Genomic DNA, 19,361 nt, shown 5'->3' on the forward strand with positions numbered 1-19,361 from the left:
CACAAATTGTGAACGCGTAGTAAAATGGAGATTTCCTTAGAGGAAATTGTCCGTGCCAAGAAAACATATTTGAGCCGTGGCGGGGTTCTGGAGTCTCATTTCGAATTTCTGGCGCCACTAGCTCGATCTATCGCGTGATGTCCCTCTGGTTTAGGGCCACTAAGATATTTGCTCGAGGTTGTTGATGGGGACGGGGCGGGTTGTGGCGAGGTGAGTTAGCGAGTGGTAACGGAGCGAGGAGGACGGTGTGAGAGGTCCGCCCGGCGAGTAAGGCGAGCACTTGCGCAAGCGTCATGGGAACTGATTCCGGCGAATGGTGGCTGTGCATATTTGTGGGCCGATTTGAATCCGTGGCTGAGTTAGAGCGCCTAGCCAGCCAAGAGTTAATGGATGGGGTCCGTGGCCACATCGCTGCTCTGCAACATTTGCACCGTAAATTCCGCACGATTTGTTGAATTGTTGGTTTGCTCGGAGGATATTAAAATTGTATGTGAGGTCGTTGATGCAAAGCCTGAATAGTGACCGATCATTTGTGTTGAGATGATTGGTCTTGCGTCGCTCTACAGGTCTATTATTAGCCGTATTATTCCAGTCCTGTCGTAGTTTTCCGGTCGGCGAAGTTGTGAGTGGCATGCAGTCTGCATTTTGTTCCATTGTTGCTGTTACTACAAGCTCCTTCGCCTTGCTGTTTTTGTTGCTGTTCGCTATTGGTTAGAGAAATCATCTTACAGTGAAAAGAGGGGCTACTGCATGTGCAGCGATCAAGGCGAATTCTGTGGAAGCACCCGGCCAGGAGATGCTAGACTTTGTGTGGTGGGGCTTGTGTACCATCAACAGGCGTGAAACAAGGTCAGTGTTGTGTGAGTCTGATGCCACGTCCTAATGTGGAGTGCAGCCCACGACAGTTGTACTGGCGTTGTCGCTTGGTGTCTGGCGTGAGGCTAATAGAAGCCGTGGGTCGTTCATTCTCTCCCTCTCTCCCTCCCTCTCTCTCTCCCTCTCTCTATCCGCTTTCACTGCTGTAAGTCTCCTACAGTGACGTTGTACACTCATTTGGCGGAACGTGGTTGTTATGTTACGTTATGTTAACCGGGCACCTAGAAACGACAGAGAGGCTCGGTCCCCGCCGCAGCCGCAGTGGCCCGCAACCCCGCGACGACTACCGCAGTCTACTTCACCCCACCGCCTCCCCACACCGAACCCAGGGTTATTGTGCGCTTTGGCCCCCGGTGGACCCCCCCCCCCCCCTAGGAAAAAAATTGCACATCAGTCTCTGATTCTACCTGTTGTGCTGCCATTCATGAAAATCATTCCAGCATTAGATCAAGAGCTATCTACGATTAGAACCTAGACTAAGAGGAGGTGGGTAGTCACAGAGGAAGGTCTCATAGTACGTACGCACACAAGTCTTTTATATATAGATACAGATATACAGTGGGCACTTTATGTTCGTTCAGTTTGTTGGTACTCCGCCTCCGTGCAGTCAGGACAACCAAATAAATGCTAATTACTACATAAAATTATCGTTTATCTCCGTGGAGTAATGAACATATCGAAACCACGCTGGAGTAGAATGTCCGCACATTACTAGAGAATTAGACTGAAGTAACTCCTAGAGATTATTCTGTGACTTTCTTTATTTTTAGCCTCAGAGCCAGATAACAATGTTATATTGATTTTAATTTCGAGACACAATCTAGAGCGCGGCGAACGTCATTCACTGTTAAAGTCAATCTGAATTCATCGCTTTATACTGTCCCACACAAAATGCAGCTTGCAGACTCATGCAGGTGCATGTTGACGTTAAGTTGACGATATGTTTTTTGTCTCATGTGACACATAAGAAACATATAGCCCCGCCTACGACAAGGTAATCAAGAGAAATGTCTTAAGATAAATCTTTATACTTAATTTTGAAGTGTGTCGCTCGTCTCATGAAGAACCTAGAAATTTCTTTAGATGATTCACTAACCGAATCAGTACCTCTTGAACTTATATACTCTCACATGCCCCTCGTTGAAAAGTTTCTTTAATGTATATTTACAAAACAAAAACATTTCCCTTTAGGATTACGCGTACGCAAATAATCAGAACTGTAGCATTCAGGGAATAGTTTTACGATTTTTGCTTAAAAACTTAGAATGTACATCAGACTCTCTATTAATCTTACGCTCAATGACGATTAGTTGATGGATGTACGTCAGCAGGAACTCTTAACTTTTTAGTATGGTACACAGCAGTGCAGAAGTGACAAGCATTCGATATTAATTAATTTTCTATAGGTGACAGAAGATTACATTCAGATATAATTTATATTTCTTTTTGTAAATTAATTACAATTCAAAATTAAATCCTAATTAAAGTACCGATAAAAATATTTTTGTAAATGAAATTAGGCCTACATCAGACTGTGTAACGAAGCGACTTTCAAATACTAAATAAACGTTATTCCTGATAGGCCAAAAACTGTTCACAATACCTAACAAATAATTGTCAACAGTAGAAAGGAGAAACAGAGAGCAAAATGGAAAAGAACATTGAGGATGTGTTAGTTAACGGTCAGTTTCTCTTTAACAAAAGTACCTAGGCGGTTCTGACATCGCACTTTATAAAGAAACGAAGATCTAGGAAAAATTAAAACCCCTTGTATAAAATCGTTGTTATCTATCACATTACCGTCAACCGAAATTATTACATATACGGCGCTCTAAGAACATCCACACACTTTCTGAGAAGATAGTGTACAGTACAGTTCAAAATAATATTATCAGTAAGCATTTTGACTCCGTTTTGTGCTACGTTAAATTAATAAGTTAATTAATTAATTATGAACGTTTCTGGCACCAGCATTTGAACTTTTATTCCAGCTACTTCTGAAGTTGTCTCTCTTCATGCTAGCCATGTTTTAGTAAATACTGAACGAACAGTTTATGTCACATATTCAAGAGAAAGACCTTGTTCATTTGATAAGACTAAGATTGACATGAAACACACACCAATTAGTTACAATAACATATACTAGATGGTACTCACGTACTTGGAAGTTTAGGTACAGCCCACCAGACGTCTCTAGTTTATCTTCACTCCAATTTTGTGTCACCTATAGCTTGCTACGAATAATCGTGTGCATTTCATGGAGAAGCGTGTGAAAAAATAATTCACTAAGTATCCAGAAAATTTTTATATTTATCTTGTGTGCCTTAGTAGCATCAGTAACAATAATTTCGTTTTACCGTAGCTAATTATAAAAATATTTGGTTTTACGGGTTAGGATAAATAGAAATTGCATTTTTACAGGGAAGCAAGGGATGATTTTGGGCCTAAAAGCTGAATGACTCTCGAATAGAAAAGTTGCTTGAAAATTATCAATTGGCCGCAGAATTGTGGGAAATCTATTGAAAAAACAGGCTGAAACTTGAATGTCAAGTATGAGGTAGAAATGTAACTGATAGAAAATTCGCAGTCACAGTTGTGCACGGCAATGAAAATGATGGTGAAACAAGAGAGAAAACGGAGTTAAAGGTAGAGTGCCTCTATGATTGAGCAGAAGTTTGGGATCTCACTTTTCCAACAAAGAGTGTTAAGACTTAACCTTGAGAAGAAAAAAACTCACAAAGAAATCCCCCCATACAAAAATTTTGAAGGAGAGTAAAGATTTCTCTACCTGAAAGAACACTTGACATTCGAGGACTGGAAATAAGTGATTTTTTCGAACGAGAAGAAATTTATTGAGTGTGGCAGTCACAATAGTTGGAAATTGTGGATGAAGCCAGGAGAGGAACTGAAGACAGATTGTGTTTTGGAAATGAATAAGTTCAGTGAAAGTGTAATGCTACAGGGATCAATGTGTACTAAAGGAGTGGGAAAAATTGAGGTATGCATAGATCCGAATCCAGGATTAAAATACTGCCGCATTCTTAAAAAACGAGTTATTAAATGCTTCAAGGGCTATTTCACTGGAGAAAACGTTGGACCATTCGTTTTCCACGATGACAATGCTAGCTAGCACTCGTTGTGCCAAGAGTGTTGCACGGATATGGGTACTGCGCAGTTATGGTGGCCTCCAACTTGTATGGACATGAATCCTATTGAGAATTTGTGGGCAATTGTTGTAACAGTAGAATAGAGTTAACTGAGAAAACTGTTCACGTGTGGTACCATGAAACGGAACCTGGATCACGTGAAAAATTTAGAGTCAGAGACAGATGGAGTTCACACCCATAGAAAGCCACGAAGCGGAATCATAAAATATTAATTTTGGTGCAATATGTCCGTTGCAATTTAATTTCACTTACAAATGCTCACTATCCAAGGAAATACAGCTTCTTTGTTGTTGTTTTGACACATATTAGATAAAATTTGTTGTTGGGGACATTAATTTGGGACCGCACTGTAATACTGCGTGAAACGACCAGTGCACACAGCCTAACGCAATCCATATGTCAGCGAACTGATGTTTTAAAAGTGAAACTAGTTTATAAATAACTGGTAAGTACTTTCGCATTAATTTCTTTTCATATACATCACCTTTACGACTGTGTTCATGGAACCCTTAATTTCCTCATATGCAGATGTATCGCATTAAAAAAATATCAGCGTGCCCACACCCCAAAAGAAGTGTCTCTGAAATCTTCCTGATGTGAATAAACTGTAGCAACAATTTCGTATTTCTTTCACACAACGATCTACGAAATAGATGTAAACAACCAAGCAATAAAGATTGCCACAGACACGGCAATTAGGAAGTTCAGCCTATTTTACATCTGGAGATATCGTCTGGAACTGAGAACGAACGTTAGAAATAATGTCATACATAAAGTCTTTCAAAGTGGACGTCTTAACAGAAGTAAACAACGCCCATGGAGTCTTTCATTCTATTGACAAGTCGGGGATTTACAAGAGTATTTGAGAACCTTGTTTCTGGCATTATACAGAGCAAAATTTTTGTACCAGATTAAAAGAACTTAAGGATGACCTACCAATGCTTGCAACTTAGATGAAAATAAATATTCTGTCACAGACAGACAACTTTTGCACTGTACCAGAACCTGCCACAGGTAATTTAAGTTAGCACAAATAACCATTTGCCAGTAAAAAATTAAAACAACAAAATCTTCATTTTGGACGTTTTGTTTCACTTTTTTGAAAAAGAAGGTACACTTACTTGAACCCAGTTTTAACATGCATTTGTAATAGAATCTTTTCACTACAATATGTTGCTGTTAAAAAGTAGATTCACACTTCCAGTGACACTTATAAATAAATCTCTCGTATCAATACATTTGTACCGGTTAACAAATGGCTTAATATTTCATAAAATTATTTAAATATTGTAGGTGTCAGAAATAATTGTGATCCAAAATCAAATAACATCACAGTACATGTTAAAGGCTAGTAGTTGCCACAGCCTGTTTAAATGCTGTAGGTAATATACACATCGGTTCTAACAATAGCCAAATTTTTAAGATTATTGCATATCAGAAACATAATACTGCACGAAACAAACCTGCTTGAGATATGTCATAGGGATGCAATCAGAACTACGTGAGATAATCAAGATTCAAACTTTGTTTGTAAAGTATTATTTTAATATTTGGGTACCCACACTTACGAGAAGGTGACGAATGCAAGAGCGTCGAGGTCAGATACTGGAGCTGCTGCTGGCTTCATAACTAAATACTGAAATCCCATAAACTCTAATAAAAATGTATTCAGTATCATAAATAGTAAGAATTCACACAGAGTGGTTCACGAAGTTAACAAATACAGTGATTCTAAGAACAAAGGAAAATATCCTTATACCACGGTTATCTTGCATCATGAATAGTGTTATACCACACAATAGAACACAGATAGCCGATAGCTTGAGAAACTGTTATATGTACCGTTATATAATAATGCTGAAATGTAAATTAAAGTTCGTAGATGTTATCAAGTGAATAATCAATGAAAAGTGTGAAAGGAACGGGGTCACAATTGAACTTTCCGTCGATAATAAGGTCATAAATGACAAACGTGAGTTTCACAGACTGTTCTAATGCCCCCAAGGAAATAAAAAAAAATCTTTACTCAGGATCCTTGTAGGTAAATCTCAAAGGGTGGTTAGAATGGCGACTACTGCTGAGGTTTAACAGCACAATGTGCCTCAGTCTATGTAGAGTTATACAGTTGTGGGAACATCTGTGTATGCAGAATATGAAGATAAATCGAATGCCATGGCGTCTAGCATTGCATCTGCATTAGAATCTCGATGGAAAAGCTCATCTGTGGCAGTGTAAAGTACTGCTAAGATTGGCCTTTTGTTTTCCTACGCTCAGTGGCAGCTCGTAGGTATACATTCCGGATGTTCACAAACTTTTAAATTCAGATAAACATCAGAGTGAGAAATTAATAGCATCTGTCAAATAACATTAATGATTATCAACATATTTATACGACTGCAGCCGCAGTCAATAACAATAATGATTATTTATATTGTTATTGTTATAAGCGTTATAATAATAGTACTAATAATATGCATAACTTGCCTGAAAAAAGGAAGAATTCTTTTTCTGGAATTTTGTTGTTATATACACAATTAACTACGGTTTATTGCAAGAACTAAATAATGATTAAGATATCGCTACTCTCCGTTTCGCACTTTTGTGCTTTTTCTCGGACAAATATACATCTCTAATTCATCTATTAGTTAATGAATTAACTTCCTGCCTGAAAATCAGGCATTAATCATTGTGCCCACAGAACAACTTACGCTTACTACACACTCCTTTTGTTAAATATTCGCATGTAATTCATCTTATTTGATTTCGCCACTTTCTCGGGCAACGTCTCTGGTCTGGGAGACCCTTCTTCCTTGGCGGCTAACTTAACCCTGGTAATTTTCTTTTCTGCTAGCGCTTAATACAGGTTCAACAGAGTTCATGTTGACACAGCACAGGAAAACCGATTTCTGCACAGTAAACAACGAACGCCAAACACAGATCGACGTTTTCGGAAATTCTAAAATTCATATAGTACTATCTACCAACAAGGTCATTTGAACAGAATACAAATGAAGCGTTGAGAGCCGTAAGCGCCCAAAACACACGTTTTACAACCCTCCTCTGCCCCCCCCCCCCCCCCCCCACACACACATTTAAGTGAAAATCAGAGAAACCGATGATACAGCTTTCCGTGCAAGTTCACATATATGTGCAATGTGCACCTATATTACAGATAAACCTGACCCACCATGAGATCAACACATGTCAGAAGCATGAATAAATGCTGCAATCTCACAATCAACGATTATGTGCTTTATGGTTCTCAGCGCCTCAGATGGATTAATGTGTTATAAAATCCAGAGAGTGTACTACATCTCATTCAGAATCCTACAAAATAGGTTTTTCTACAAGTATAACTATAACATATACTGATGATCGGTCTGATTTTTCTTTATAGCGAGTGAATTGACATATCTGTAGAGTGTGCTACTGCCTAGTGGGGTTTGTGCCAAGCGAATTTGGATAAAAGTGTGCTGCTGTGTGCTAACACCTGGTGGCATTGACAGAAAATTATAGTGGAGTGGTAAGTGATAGCAGTGCACGCCATGAACTATGCATATTTTCTATCAAATCCATATGTATTTCGTCCGTTAAGCAATTACGTCACACCAGTTGCGCATGCGCAGAAGCTCCTTAAACTGTGCAGAAGTGAAGGTGTGCTCCCGACACTGATGACAAGCTTCTCCGAGTCCGGAGGAGCATTGTAGGACAATGAGGTAGATTTAGTGCTGTGTATTAACGCATCAGCATTATGTTTAACAACATTCAAAGAAAAATAACCAATAAATCCGCAAGGTCTCGAAAGTCTGAGTGTTTAAGTGTTCTTGAGCCACTGCTTACGCTGCAGATAGGGTACAAGTAGGCTGAAAGACTGAACTTTATTTAACCATACCCTTCAGATGATTATCGTGTGGTTCATTTTTGCAGTACAGCGATATAGTTAGTAACGAGACGAGACACTCTCACAGATGACTTGTTGGCAGTAACGAATCGTCCCCATGTAAGGTTTACAGTAGTGTTACTATATTCACATTTCTGTGCTCTGAGTTAATAGTCTTGTTGATCGGCTTGTAATGCAACACTAACGAATTTAATGAAATGGGCGATCTTTTTAGGCCAACATTAACAGATATCATTATCATTATTATCTATATTTATAAGCTGCATAACAACAGAACCGCAATTAGAGCTTAGTTAGCTTGTAGAAATGGCTAAGAGGGAAAATTTGCCATCGAACTGCAGCAGCTAAAACTCTATATCCTGTGGAGCTGGATTTAATCTTTCGAATTAAGAGGAATTTCTCGGTGCTACCCGCTCAACAGTCATCCTATTAAAGTGAGGTTCTTACTCATTTTGAGCATCTCCTATAGTGTGTGTGAACCCTAACTGGAATCGCTAACCGCAACATAAAGACTAAAGACGAGGGACGAGTGAGTAATAGATGAGTAAACTTCACCAAGTCAGCCTAGAGTAACTATGATATGGTCATAAACGATGAGGAGAAGCTATACGTAATGTACTTACGTTATAAACTTGTAAACTGTAACAGAACGAACGTTGATTATGAAAAGCGATGATATCGTACTGGCAATAAAGGCCTTATAACTATACGAAATGAATGTAATTGCCGGCCTGCGGCCGAATGAATGCGGTAGTGATTCTAATTATACCAGGCCCAAGTTTCCCACAGTTAGCGCTACTACATATTTAACACAGTGTTGCGGTAACCTCATTACCACTAAAGGTGTTATAGCCATGCAAATTGGAGGCAAAGTAAGCGGTTCGTAAAACTTGGAGGCTGCTTAATGTGCTGAATTATTAATGCTTTCTTCACGCCGAACCTCCGGAAGGACGTGAAATATTCTAGGCAGTCTGTGAGCACACAACGAGACGCGGCTATTTAACACAGTCATTTCCGTGAATGTGTCTCTATAGTCACTTCGAAGAAAGTACAAAAACAAACGAATCTAATTTAATGTAGCTTCTCCAATACTTTATCATAAAGTAGGTGACTGAAATTACCTTACTCTAGACAAGTTACTCTCCATTTCCATTTCCAGCAATACTGCTAATTAATCTGACGTTCTCACTTCCAGTAACATTCGTTCATTTTTAGCATTAAGTTTACATCAAATATCCATCACATAATATTTCAGTTCGCTGATGTATGAACCTGCTAACGGGCTGTTCAGTCTGATTAAAAAATATTTCATTTTGGATTTTGCCGCTCAGCAGCTATTTTCATTTTACAATGTGTGTCTGCGAACCAGAAAGAACTTTTCTTCCTCGAACGCAAGGTGCAAAAGAACAGTTATCTCACTGCCATTCCGACTGCACACAGCGCTTAATGTGCGGGAGAGTTCTCTCTTTCTCTCTCTCTCTCTCTCTCTCTCTCTCTCTCTCTCTCTCTCTCTGTCTCTCTCTCTCTCATGCACACGCAGTCAATAGTAAATTACTGTCACTCTTATAAAATGATTTGTTTCAAAAACTGTACATAAAATACTGTCTTATCAGTAAATTTTATCTCTCACGAATGTTTCAATGTTACTTTAGTTTAAGAAGTTGGAACCGCACGCTTACGTTTCCATATACGAAGATGAGTCAGACATTCCCTTTATCGCAAACTGATATCAAGATTTATGATGACACATACTTTGGCTCCTATAACATGACTGTGGGATTCACAAAATCTTATTTCCTCGTCTAAAACACCTGTCATTTTGTTGATCTGGAGGGTGCCTTATTTTTTTCCAAAATTCCTGTTACCTTTGAGAACGAAATTTAATGAGTGCCTATCCTGCTGACATTGAATTGCACAAAATTGCACATAAACCAGAAATAAGTTTAATTCAAATACAGTAAATAACATAGTTCAATAATAAAGTGCTTAAAATGTTACTAGGAAGCAAGGAATATGTGATATGAAAATAGAATAGCTAATTCTAATGCTAAAAACAAAACCATGTGGTAAGTTGTGAAGGAAGTGTCTGGTCAGCACAAGGTCGACAACATAAAGTCAGTTGGCAGTAAAAATATTTCTGTTAGTAATAAATGAGATATATGTATAGTATTTAACAATCATTTTCTTAACATTGCTAGTGAATTAAATAAAAATTGAGTTTCTGCAGGGAATCATATAACTCTCTCGGCAAATGCCTTTCCGAGACTGGTGTCTGAAATACTCCTCTCTGATATAGACAAGGAGAAAACTGAGTCAATAATTACATCACTGAAGACTAAGGACTGTCATGGTTATGATGTAGTGCCTAGCAGAAGTTCTGTGCTGCACATGTTAGCCCTGTATTTAGCCACATTTGTAATTTTTCCTTCAGGAATGGTCAGTTTCCTGAACGATTAAAGTACTCATTAGAAAAGTGTATTTATAAAAAATGAGAAAGGGCTAATATAGATAATTTTAAACCTATCTCTATGCTAAAGTTACTGAAAACTCTGTGTATGTAAGGATAATTGATTATTTTATATGACGCGATTTGCTATCAAATGTACAATTTGGCTTTAGAAGTCATTTAACAACTGAAAATGCTATATTATCTTTTCTCTGTGACGTACTGGATGGGTTAAATAAAAGGTTTCGACGACAGTCAACTCTTTTGATTTACCTGAGGTGTTTGATTGTGTTGATCACAAAATATTTCTCCAGAAGTCGGACCATTACAGAATAGGGGGAGTAGGTCACAATTGGTTCACCTCTTACTTTAGCAACAGACAGGAAAGTATCATTACACATAGTGTTCAGAATGGCTGTGATAAAGGATCTGGATGGGGTACAGTCAAGTGGGAGGTGCCCAAGGGATCAGTGTTGGGGCCACGCTTGTTCCTTATTTATATAAATGATATGCCCTGTAGTATTAAGAGTAACACTAAAGTATTTCCGTTTGCTGATAACACTACTTTGATAATAAAGGACGTTGTGTGCAAAGTTGGCTCGGTTTCAAAGAGTGCAGTTCATGACCTAAGTTCGTGGCATGTAAAAAATAAGCTAATCTTAAATCACAATTCAACAAAACCTGACATTTTAATTTCACAGAACGGGCATATGATTAATGAAAGCGAACAGTTCAGATTTATAGGTGTTCAGACAGATAGAAAACTGTCGTGGAAAGCTGACATTCAGGATCTTGTTCAAAGACTTAATGCTGCAATTTTTACTGTTCGAACGGTATCTGAAGTGAGTTATCATTCGACACGAAAATTAATCTACTTTGCCCATCTTCATTCGCTTATGTCGTATGGTATTATATTTTGGGGTAACTCTTCCCACTCTAAAAGGATATTTTTGGGTCATAAACTGGCGGCTCGAGCAATAAGTGGTGTAACTTCAAGAACCTCTTGTCGACCCCTGTTCACGAATCTGGGTATTTTGAAATTGGCCTGTCAATATACACTACTGGCCATTAAAATTTCTACACCACGAAGATGACGTGCTACAGAAACGAAATTTAACAGACAGGAAGAAGATGCTGTGATATGCAAAAACGATTTGCTTTCCAGAGCACTCACACAAGTTTGGCGCCGGTGGCGACACCTACAACATGCTGACACGAGGAAAGTTTCCAACCGATTTCTCATATAGAAACAGCAGTTGACCGGCGTTGCCTCGTGTAACGTTGTTGTGATGCCTCGTGTAAGGAGCATAAATGTTTACCATCATGTTTCCGACTTTGATAAAGGTCGGATTGTAGCCTATCGTGGTTTATCATATCGCGACATTGCTGCTCGCGTTGGTCGAGATCCAATGACTGTTAGCAGGGATGGAATCGGTGGGTTCAGGAGGGCAATAAGGAACGCCGTGCTGGATCCCAACGGCCTCGTATCACTAGCAGTCGAGATGACAGGCATCCTATCCGCATGGCTGTAACGGATCGTGCAGCCACGTCTCGATCCCTCAGTCAACAGATGGGGACGTTTGCAAGGCAACAACCATCTGCACGAACAGTTCTACAACGTTTGCAGCAGCATGGACTATCAGCTCGGAGACCATGACCGCGGTTGCTCTTGACGCTGCATCACAGACAGGAGCGCCTGCGATGGTGTACTCAAAGACTAACCTGGGTGCACGAATGGCAAAACGTTATTTTTTCGGATGAATCCCGGTTCTGTTTACAGCATCATGATGGTCGCATCCGTGTTTGGCGACCTCGCGGTGAACGCACATTGCAAGCGTGTATTCGTCGTCTCCATACTGGCGTAACACCCGGCGTGATGGTATGGGGTGCCACTGGTTACACGTCTCGGTCACCTATTGTTCGCATTGACGGCACTTTGAACAGTGGACGTTACAGTTCAGATGTGTTACTACCCGTGGCTCTACCCTTCATTCGATCCCTGCGAAACCCTACATTTCAGCAGGATAATGCACGACCGCATGTTGCAGGTCCTGTACGGGCCTTTCTGGATACAGAAAATGTTCGACTGCTGCCTTGGCCAGCACATTCACCAGATCTCTCACCAACTGAGGACGTCTGGTCAACGGTGGCCTAGCAACCTGCTCATCTCAATACGCCAGTCACTACTCTTGATTAACTGTGGTATCGTGTTGAAGCTGCATGGGCAGCTGTACCTGTACACGCAATCCAAGCTCTGTTTGACTCAAGGCCCAGGCGTGTCATGACCGATATTACGGCCAGAGGTGGTTGTTGCGGGGACTGACTTCTCAGGATCTATGCACACAAATTGCGTGAAAATGTAATCACATGTCAGTTCTAGTATAATATATTTGTCCAATGAATACCCGTTTATCATCTGCATTTCTTCTTGGTGTAGCAATTTTAATGGCCAGTAGTGTATATTCCTTACTGTCTTTTCTTGTTAACAATATTAGCTTATTCCCAAGAATAAGAAGCTTTCACTCAGTAAATATTCGGCAGAAATCAAACCTGCATTTGGATCGGACTTCCTTAACTCTTGGACGGAAAGGTGTGCAGTATACTGCTGCATCCATTTTCATTAAGCTACCACTGGAATTCAAAAATCTTAGCAGTAATCCCCGCGCTTTCATATCTAAACTGAAGAGTTTCCTCATGGGTCACTCCTTATATTCTGTTGAGGAGTTCCTTGAAAAATTATGCTGATTCGTCGTTTATTGTTGATCGTGTTTACTTAAAATTATGGTCTGACTTTTTTTCGGGTGATAAAGATTTTATTTTTATCCTTTATTACTTTTATGTTGTAATTTCATGTACTGACACGCTCCATGACCTTAGAGATTTGCTATTCAATTTGGTCCTACGGAACTTGACGTGTAAATAAATGAAAAAATAAAATAAGTAAATAAGGTGGAGTACTTGACTATTAGACTGGAATCCCTTTGATGGCCTAAAGAAAGTGCATTAAAAGCTATCCTTCCTTCCATTAATTTAACGTAAGATAGTTTTAAGGTACCTGCTTTTGCACTGAAATCTTATGTCCATAATATAACGCAGTTTCAAAATGGAAAATTCAGTAAGCTAAGGGAACCATCTTAATGCATCACTCCCGTCCTCTCTGATTACTAACAACCACACAAAACTTGTCTTTCGAACAGTGTAAGTGATTCTGTCCATAACATCATTTCTGTGATGTGTAACTTTCGAAAAGATCATAGTCCCATATTCTACGCCCTTAATGGATAAAATAAGTGTAAATGTTTTGTCGGTTATTATCAATCACGCTTGGACCGCGATGGACAACGTGATGTACCTCAAGCTTTCTCAAAAGACTTCAATTTTCTACGAATGAGAACAAGGAGTTGTAAGTAATATTAATTTTTTATATTAGATTCTTAAAACCAATGTTGCAAATTTCCTTACCAAATTCGCTTTGTAAACGATTACGAAACAACCTAGTGCAAGGAAATGTTTAAAAATATTGTCTCTCTTCGCTTTAGCTTTATGAAAAATATGTAAGCATGAACTCTTTTACTTTCACGTCTAGAATATAGAGGACATTCACAATTTTCCCCGTCAAAAATATTCGTGTTATTTATCAAAATATGTAACATATCATATCAGTGTTATTACGACTTCCACCTCATCTGTATTACTGTTCTACAGGGTATTTATTATTAACGTTGAGCTCCCGGAGCGACGAAGATGGCGTTGAGACAAGTGGTTTAATATAAGATACATGAGTCTGCAAATGTCGGGAAATGCCCAAAAGTGGATGGAAAATGTAGAACAGGTGATGTTCCCAGTGACGTATCTCGCTCCACGTGCAGCGGTTGTGTATGTTGATAGTTTTCTCGCTGATAGGGAGCAGTGCTACACATCCCTCCATTGAGGTGTTAGTTTTGGTAAATGTAAATCGATTCATCCTTGTGTTGTACATGATACCACCGCTACCATGAGCGCTATCGTGTCACATCGAATAATGCAACAACGAGGAATACCCTAGCGGAGCGATGTTAGCGCTGTCTCCTCCAGCGAGGAGAGGATCGACAATCGCAACCGTTGCAAATGCAGTGAGGTACCCATACAACATCTGGTGAGCTCACGAGTTCAACATTTGTCATCCATTTTCGAGGCATTTCCCGAAATTCGCTGCCCTTTGTGTTGGATATTAAATTACTTGTCTCAGCATCATCGACATCGCTTTTGGGATTTTTAAACGTTAATAAGAATCACTCTGCATAAAACGCATTTTAACTATAGTAATTTTCCAGCTACTGGACTCTCGAATTCAGGCCCACAATGCTATTTGCATTTCCTAATTGTTCTAACACTGTACAAAACACAAGTGGCTAAAGTAAAATGTTGCAGTAAGAGTTGACATTTCATCTTAGGTCTGATTAGGCTGCCTTACAAGAACGAACTGTCCAGCAATACTTTAGGAGCGGGAAGAAGATATTGTCTAAAGAAAAAGATAATTACCAATACTGACTCTGTAATACAGCATTCCTCCTTACACTTCTGATCTGTGGTAGCATGGTTACCCACTGAAATAACATTTTTTGACCATTGAGCACAACGAACTGTATTAAAAATGGTACATTCTACTAGATATCTAGAGCATTACGTCACTTAATCTGCATATTTTTATAATGCGTAATTATAACTCATAAAAACATCAAAAGCAATTCGTAAAGAAACACGATCAAGGACAATGATAGACAAGATTCGATACAGAAAAGTTCGAGCATTCTGTAAAATTGCACCAGTACAAACACAAGATGGCAGTTATTGTAATATGATAGATTAACTGTAGACTTCTGACCAACAACGAAAATTCTATCTTTGCACCAAAATAAAATTGCCTGTATTATTTGCCAAATTATGTAAGGAGATTTTTGTTTAACTTTAGAAACCACAAGCAACAAAACTACTGATCTAACTTACAAGTTACACTTCACTTGAAAAGTGTAGGTCGATTATTGAACCATACGTTAAGGAAACCAAATGTTATCCATATTATTTATCGAAATACATAGATATTTCTTCTCTAGCATTAGAAAGGCTCTCTTGGCACTACTGGCCTAACTTAAAGATTTAAGAGCACTTGGTGAGGGCTGTTTATTCTGTCACACAGCGCAAAATACATGTCACATGGATGAAGTAGTCTACAAAACTGTAATAATACACACTTATCTAGAAATGTCACATTGATAAGCTAGTCTACAGAGCTGTAATAATGCACACTTATATAGGTAAGAAACGAGGTTTTCTATGGTTTCAATTACCCACTCTAACCTAATTTTCATAGTCAGCCAAACAGTATAGTGACTCTATGCAATGGTAATTTTTTTTATATTGCAGTAGTAAACACTTGTCACTTTCCACTCATAATCCTAAATGATATGCCACACAGTGGAAACTACAAGACACTTGGTCCCATACATTTCCATGTCAGAGAAAACTTTTAAAAATTTGAACCTGATACATGTAATTTAGGGTATGATATACATTGTAATGTTATAAAAAGTTTTAACAAATTTTCCTAACATAATACCATGTTACAGTATGGAATACAAACAGGATATGACAGGTGAAGAGAACAAGAAAATACATTACTGAGATATGTGGCTCCATATTTTATCAAAAAGTACATTTTCATAGCACTTACACAATCAAAAGGTTACCATCATATCCATATCCAATTTCCAGTTTCATAATATACTCACATAATGTAGCTCACATTCTCAGTATATATCTCTGCTGTATCTGCAACATTTAACTTATATTCTAAGACTGAATGTTCTATTCCTTCATATTTAGCTTATATTCACAGTTTACATCATTTGTGTATATACAACAAATACAAACTGCTAGGTTCTATCACATTTTCATAATACATCTACAGCACCTAGAGTACAGTTTCAGTCTTTCGTCGTCCATTACCCTGTAACATACAGATACAGCTATGAGAATTAATATAACTGCGCTCTTTATTTCAACTATCATCTTTTCTTATAACTAGAAAATGGCATGCATGGTCACTCAGTGCCCATTTGAAGGAATACATTAAAAGTCGTGCTAGGGTTACCATAATATCTGAATACATGCCTCAATTTATTTTGATCTTGTCTGAAAAGAATCTTTATATTCACTCTGATATACGTATAGTATAAATTACCATACAAACATCAGAATCAGTACCAAATTATGTAAACACTACAACGCTCAGCAGGGGTAAATTGGCCATAAATTGACTTTTTTATTTCAAGATGCGAATGTCTTTGGTCTTTAAAATACTCTGTTCCTGTAATTTTCTGATTTTTAATACTTTTAGACGGTCTTTAATTTAACAGTTTTTCTTTGTGACAACAAATTTGGAGACAACTACACATTTACCATTAGTTCCCGATGGCAATCAATTGCCCGCTTCTCACGACGGTGCAGGTTAGCTGGTTTATTTGGAGCTTTTGGTATTCAACAATGATCATTTTCAAACGTTGTTGCGTATAACGGGCATTAAGCATCCGTTTGTAGTTAGTAGCAGTTCGGTTGGCTGTTATAATGGATCACTATCGCGGTTGTGGCCTTGCTGAAGCAAAAAATATAGAAGTTTTTCAGACTTCTCTAACTTGGAAGCAGAAGGGTTTAATAAACCGTCCTGCGCTATTCATCAAAAAGTAGTGAGGATAATGACCAACCAAGGGTTTCTTCGGGTCACAATGATGCTGTAACTTGTGTACATACCTCTAGCATTGCATTGCGAAATGAAAGTACTTGTAGTCGTCACAGAGAGGGAATAAGAGGCGAGAAAAGAATTATAGTAAGCATAAATGTCAAGTGTAAAAGTTTCTTTCAGCATTAGTATTTTTTGGCTTACCTACAACATTATAATATTAATTTTCATAGTATTTACGTTGATTTTATCTTTAATCTTTGGGACAATAGTAGCATTGCTGTAGTATTTGAAAATGGACAATATGATGTGTTGCTTGTTGGAGATAGTGGATATGCTCGCTCCTAACATCTTATGACGCCTGTGTTCCGAGCCCACATAGGAGTCAAATGGCGCTATAATAGAGCCCACATTTCTACCAGATGTGTGATAGAGCGATCGTTCAGTGTTTGGAAGAAACTTTTCCAATAGTCATTAAAACAATGCGATCTAAACCTAACAAGTGTGGGAATGTTATTGTGGCTGCTGCAGTTCTACACAACTTGGGAATAGAAGTTGGAGATGTGTATCACCGTGATGCTGTGAAAGTGAATGACATCAAACAATATGCATTTCAGTCAGAAGCACATGCAGCAGGCCCAACTGTCAGAAGATCTATTGTGCTTAATTACTTTAATTGAAATTGTACCTAGTTTGCTGGTAAAACAAGAGGTTAATGTTAAGACTTTTCCTTTTTAAATGAATAAATAAGCCACCAGATTGTCACTACAACAGTGAAAAGTGACTGATTTTCTTTCTGTGTAATTTTAGTTTGTTCTTTTTTCTTTCTTTCTAATTTTTTTAGTAGGCTATTAACATTCTCATTTTATTTCTTAATTGATAATATAAAGTCATACAATGCTTCGATTGTTTCTAAAAATGACTTCCTCTATAATATTGCAAATTCGGATAAATATCAGAAATTGATATTATCAAAAATTAGTACCGATGCTGATATGATAAACACAAATATAATCCCATATAAGAAACAAGAACCTATTAATCACTTGCAAAAAATACCAAGGAAATGAAGTATGTTTCATACATATGAATATTTTCTTATTCATTCACAAAAACCGAAATTTATCGAGCATATTTATTTATTTTTTTTTATTTATTGATTTATTTAACCTGGCAAGATTAGGGCCATCAGGCCCTCTCTTACATCTAACCAGGCATTCTACTTATTTTACATTCATATGTTTTAGTAGGCATGTTAAACTACATCTAGTACAAAAAGTGAAATAAACAATTTGAAAGGTACACCTGGAAAAATACACTCCTGGAAATGGAAAAAAGAACACATTGACACCGGTGTGTCAGACCCACCATACTTGCTCCGGACACTGCGAGAGGGCTGTACAAGCAATGATCACACGCACGGCACAGCGGACACACCAGGAACCGCGGTGTTGGCCGTCGAATGGCGCTAGCTGCGCAGCATTTGTGCACCGCCGCCGTCAGTGTCAGCCAGTTTGCCGTGGCATACGGAGCTCCATCGCAGTCTTTAACACTGGTAGCATGCCGCGACAGCGTGGACGTGAACCGTATGTGCAGTTGACGGACTTTGAGCGAGGGCGTATAGTGGGCATGCGGGAGGCCGGGTGGACGTACCGCCGAATTGCTCAACACGTGGGGCGTGAGGTCTCCACAGTACATCGATGTTGTCGCCAGTGGTCGGCGGAAGGTGCACGTGCCCGTCGACCTGGGACCGGACCGCAGCGACGCACGGATGCACGCCAAGACCGTAGGATCCTACGCAGTGCCGTAGGGGACCGCACCGCCACTTCCCAGCAAATTAGGGACACTGTTGCTCCTGGGGTATCGGCGAGGACCATTCGCAACCGTCTCTATGAAGCTGTGCTACGGTCCCGCACACCGTTAGGCCGTCTTCCGCTCACGCCCCAACATCGTGCAGCCCGCCTCTAGTGGTGTCGCGACAGGCGTGAATGGAGGGACGAATGGAAACGTGTCGTTTTCAGCGATGAGAGTCGCTTCTGCCTTGGTGCCAATGATGGTCGTATGCGTGTTTGGCGCCGTGCAGGTGAGCGCCACAATCAGGACTGCATACGACCGAGGCACACAGGGCCAACACCCGGCATCATGGTGTGGGGAGCGATCTCCTACACTGGCCGTACACCACTGGTGATCGTCGAGGGGACACTGAATAGTGCACGGTACATCCAAACCGTCATCGAACCCATCGTTCTACAATTC

The sequence above is a fragment of the Schistocerca serialis genome, chromosome 2 (assembly GCF_023864345.2).
Source record: "Schistocerca serialis cubense isolate TAMUIC-IGC-003099 chromosome 2, iqSchSeri2.2, whole genome shotgun sequence".
Classification (NCBI taxonomy): domain Eukaryota; kingdom Metazoa; phylum Arthropoda; class Insecta; order Orthoptera; family Acrididae; genus Schistocerca; species Schistocerca serialis.